Consider the following 5,237-nt stretch of genomic DNA (forward strand, 5'->3'; position numbering starts at 1 on the left):
AGGGCCAGCTCTGGTGGCATCTGCAGAGTCTGCTCCTCACATCTGTCAGTGGCCCCCGATGAAAGCAGACTGACTGATGGAGGCACAAAGGAACAGCTGCAGGGCATCCCACCTGCATCTCGGGAGGGTGGGAGGAGCAGGCTTGGCAGCTTTGCAGGGAGGTGCCCCTGGCTCCCCTCATGGCTGGTGCAGACCCTGTGGGACTCACAGCTGGCACTGCTCCTCAGCAGCAGGTGGTGCTGACCCTGCACCACCTGGCCACCCTTGTGGGGTGTGGGGCCCATTCTCTTCCCCTCTCAGGCCTGAGAGTTACCGCAGTGGGTACATCTGACCACATCCAGCTGCAAAGGAAGCCAGCAGAGTGTACACCTGCCAGGTCCCTTGTCTCTTACAGAAGGTGGAGCTGTACCAAGTGAGACACCTGCACGAGCAAAGATCCTGGGGTTGAAAGGAGCTTAGTGTTTTGAATAAAGAGAGCTGATGTGAGTGGAGGATAGATGGAGAGGGAAGAAGAGAGACAGAGACACAGAGAAATGGCTGCCGAGCAAGTGTCCATTGTCAGCTGGTGGATGATGGACACTTTTAGAATGCTTCTCCCAGAAGATCCGCAAAGTCTGACATTTTCAGTTGCTCAGTACGTTGTCATTGTGGCTGCAATGGGGAAAGTTTCACACTTTTCAATATTCAAAATCTAAATATATCCAAGGGAACTGAAAAACCCTGTCACACATGAGGCCACCAGCTTTGGCCCAAGCCCTCACATAATTCAACCTGGCACTGAATGCCAGGGATGTCTCTGCCATGTCAAGGAGACTACCAGCACCATCTCCAGATATTTTCAAAACCCCAAGGCACAGGACCCCCTACCCCCATTGTTTCACAATGTAAAACAAAAGCCTGCACCCTACTCTGACCTGCTAGTGTAGTACTCAGCTCTCACTGGAAATGTGCCCGGTATGCACTTGGCACATTTCCCCTCTTCACCCATCCCACCCCCAGCACACCCCACCCTCAGTTTCCCACCACAGACAGGCCGCTCAGGCACAACATCCAAAGAGCTTTATTGGAGAGAAACACTGACTGAAGCAACTGCAGAAAGGGGCAACCACACCTGATGGCCACCAGAGGCCATGTGTCCCTGACCTCCTGTGGGACTCCTCATCCGCCCTGCACCCCAGCCCCCTCCTCCCTCACAGGCCCGGGATCTGCTCCTGCTGTGGGGTGAGGGAGGCGCCCTGGCCTGGCCTCCCCCTCACCCCAAGGACTTCTGAGCCTATTTGCCCCAGGACGGCTCACCTCCCCAACTCTGTTCTCATTTCCCGACTCCTCCCAGGCAGACTGGAGCCCCTCCTGGGGAGGCTCCTCGGCCTCCTGGTCTCCTGCCTGGCCAGGGCTCTCTGGCTCTCTAGCCTCTGGTGGCCATCAGGTGCGGTCGCCCTTTTCTGCAATTGTTTCAGTCAGTGTTTCTCTCCATTAAATCCCGAGCCCTCCCCAGCAGCCTGCCAGGGCCAGGAGTGGCCTCAGGAGTGCTTTCTGTGGCCGGGGGAAGCCTCGGCTTCCTCAGCACAGGTGGAACCAACCCCTTCCCTCACGACTGTCCTGGAGGAAACCAGGGCAGGCTCAGCCGCGTCTTCCTCTGGCTGGCTGCTCATTCCTACCCGGGGCGGCCTCCCATGCCTGCATCTCCCAAATGAGCTACAGCAGCCTCATGAAGCCAGGCGGCCTCCACTCAAGCCTCAAGCTCCGCAGTTTGTTCTGCAGCATCTCTTTGGGCAGGGCCCTCATCAGCACCTGGCGGACTGGTGCCTGCTTGGCCATACTCGATTGGATGCCCCTCTTCTCTATACCCACCTGCAGGAAGTTCTCCAGGCGCATCGCATCACGCACAGTAGAGTCTCCCCACAGCAGAGACTCTCCTGAGGCCGCTGCGAGCACGTCAGGAGCTTGATCCGGCAGGTCATTCTCATGTCCTTGGTCCCGAACACCTGCGCCAGGGTGGCCAGGCACTCCTGGGCAGGGATGTCTGCGTTGTCCTCCAGGACCTCAGAAATGAGACCCAGGGTGGAGCCACCCAAGCTCTCCCTCCATCAGCCGCCACCTCCGCTCTCCTTCAGTGGGACACAGATAAAGCACGTCGTTGGCGTGGTCCAGCCAGCTTTCCAAGGACTCTTCCCCGCAACCCAGCTCTTCTATCCCAGAAAAGGTTCTCAGCTCCTGGTAGGCCATGTTTTCCAGCACCAGCTGCAGGGCCTGCCTCCACTGGTGGGCCTAGGCTTCTGCTTTGTCTACAGCTGGGTCTACATCTGCAGCTCCTGCCATGCCCAGAGATCCTGTGACACATGCAACCCCCATGTCACCGGCAGCTCCCTCCTCATCTGACACTTCAGCCTCGCCTGCAGCTCCTGTCCTGCCTACAGCTTCTACAACACCTGCACATCCTTCACCCGATACTCCTGCCTCACCTGCATCCCCTGCCTCACCTGGACCTCCTGCCGCACCCTCAGCTCTTGTAGCACTTATACATCCTGCCACTGCCTGTCCCTCGGACCCTTCAGCACCGTCAGATCTATTGTCCAAATCAGCATCAGGGACCTGGGGCAGGAAAATCACAGACCAGGATACCCCCTTGCCTGGTATCTGCCTGGGAGTCAAACTGTGGTTCAAATACTCAGCAAACTCTATGAAGGTACCTTGGACCTTAGCTCCATTCTGAAGAGCTTGCCAAGCACTCGGTATCTGCCCAAGGGCCACAGGGCTGCGTGCATGGCCTCTTGGAATTCATCTTCGGCGCAGTTGTCAGGGATGCCCAGGATAAGCAGCGTCCTCTGGGTGTTGACGCCCATCCAGCCACACCAGTGCAGCTGCATCTCCAGTGCTGTGGCAGAGGACCTATGGGAAGGGAGTATGATGTGATGGGAGGTGCACTGAGTATTGCAGATAGCCCCCACTGCATTTCTGTTTCCCACCAATTGGGCGTCTCAGGGCTCCTTCTCTTCGTTTTATTTCTTTCATTTTAGAGAAGTTATCTATCTGATAACAAAATTCGATTTATCATCTATAGTGTTGTTGTGTTTTCTATTTCATCTTGTATCAACTTTAGTAAGCTGCTTTATTTTTCAAATAAATTTAAGTTTTCAAAAATTTGGCACAATTTGTTCATAATACCCTTTCATTTTAATGACTGCATGATGCATAGCAATATCCTCTTTCATCCTGGCACAGGTGGCTAGTGAGATGTTCTCCTATTGTCTTGATAGACATGCCTGAACTGACCAGTTGAGTTATTCTTTTTTGACATTTTTTTTCAAAATTTATTTTTACAATGTCCCTTTATTATTATTAGCATTTTAAAAATGTTACCGAAGGCGGGCCTGGCAGCGAGGCCTAGCACCTAAAGTCCTAGCCTTGAACGCACCGGGATCCCATATGGGTGCCGGTTCTAATCCTGGAAGCCCCACTTCCCATCCAGCTCCCTGCTTGTGCCCTGGGAAAGCAGTGGAGGACGGCCCAAGGCTTTGGGATCCTGCATCCGTGTGGGAGACCTGGAGGAGGTTCCTGGCTCCTGGCTTCAAATCGGCACAGCACCGGCCGTTGTGCTCACTTGGGAAGTGAATCACTGGACGGAAGATCTTCCTCTCTGTCTCTCCTCCTCTCTGTATGTCGGACTTTGTAATATAAATAAATAAATCTTTTTAAAAAAAATGTTACAGAAGGCAGCAGACATACTGAACTGACATGAGATTAAAAAACATTGTTGGATATGTCACCAAAATGTGTCCCAGATGAGGAAATAGCAATATCTAACATTTGTCAATATCTCCTTCATATTTCTGATTGAGAAACATCAGAAGGCAGGCTAGGACAGACAATACCACCATGAGAAAGTTTAAGGAGGGGATTGGTTAAATTATTCATTAGGTTGCTCATTCCAGTTATTTGAATCTACTTCATGGTATCCCACAGTTGAATTATTCTTTAAAAAGACTTAACATCCACGGAGACCCAAGATGGCCAAACACGGTGTAGCCACAGTGACTTCAACTGCTTTGAGATACTGAAAGAACGAAGGAAGGACCACATTTCCGGGGCTCTGATAGAATTTTTTTTTTCGCCAAGAAGAGGAAGGACAAAGACCCCCATGGGATCAGAGGAGCAAAGACAGAAACACCGCTGTGACCAGCTGCTGCCTGTCCTACAAGCTGCCATCTTACCATGCCATGGTAGCAAGAGATTTTCATGTGTCCCAGTGCTCGCAGTTTCAGCTAAAGGGAATTTTGCAGTCACCCTGTGACTTTTGCTTCAGCCTGGAGAGTTAACTGGCATTTAAACAATGGCCATGCTAGGAACAGGGAAGCTGCACTGCTTCCTCCCCCTCCCCAAGTCACACAGAATGCCATACTCAGCAGCCAGAAGTTGCACAGGACAGCACTGTTTCACTCCCACCAGCATTAGTGTCAGGGCAACGTATGGAGCAAATGACAACTCTCCTGAAGCCTGAGCTGTGGGAGTTTTGGGGCATCAGCCCCAGAGCTGTGCTCACACATTCTATGTGTGCCAGGGGGACTCACCTTAGCCTCTGGGCACTAACACCAGAAATAACTCATAAATTAAAGAAAAAAATCTTGGGACAATGGCATAACAGGGTTAATAGGCTAATCATCTCCCTTGATACCAATATCCCATATGGGCACTGGTTCATGTACCAGCTGCTCCACTTCCCATCCAGGTCCCTGCTATAACCTGGGAAAGCAGCAGAGGATAGCTTAAGTCCTGCACCCATGTGGGAAAACTAGAAGCTGCCTTTGGATTGGCTCAGCTCTAACCGTTGAGAATTTATGGAAAGAAAATCTCTCTCTCTCTCTCTCTCTCACACACACACACACACACACACACACATATATGTATGTATAGATAGATAGATAGATAGATAGATATGGATAGATAGATAGATAGATAGATAGATATGATTTTCCATTAAAAACAAAATTCTCTTCCCAACTTAGGAGATCTGGGACCCTACTATACCCTATGATGCCTGAACCTATAAAAATCAGTTCCAAATTTCTCAATGCACTAGAATCTGTCCAATGGATCTAGTTAGAATTTATTTGCATTCCACCACTTTGCATTCACGCCCCACAAGGGAAAATCTCCTGTATTTCTTATGGTCAGCTGTAGAGACTGCAGGAGGATTCAGCTCAAATGCACTAGTCCTGGGCTGTTGGTGTTAAAAGCCA

At 51.2% G+C, this 5,237-nt stretch overlaps 1 pseudogene; it reads right to left on the reverse strand.

Moving 5' to 3' along the window:
• Positions 1 to 1,620: 1,620 nt before the first annotated feature.
• Positions 1,621 to 2,867, reverse strand: LOC121152548 (annotated as a pseudogene).
• Between the last annotated feature and the right edge of the window lie 2,370 nt (positions 2,868 to 5,237).

This window comes from Ochotona curzoniae, unplaced genomic scaffold, assembly GCF_017591425.1.
Source record: "Ochotona curzoniae isolate NIBS_2020 unplaced genomic scaffold, NIBS_Ocur_1.0 contig_2469, whole genome shotgun sequence".
NCBI classification, from domain to species: Eukaryota; Metazoa; Chordata; class Mammalia; order Lagomorpha; family Ochotonidae; genus Ochotona; species Ochotona curzoniae.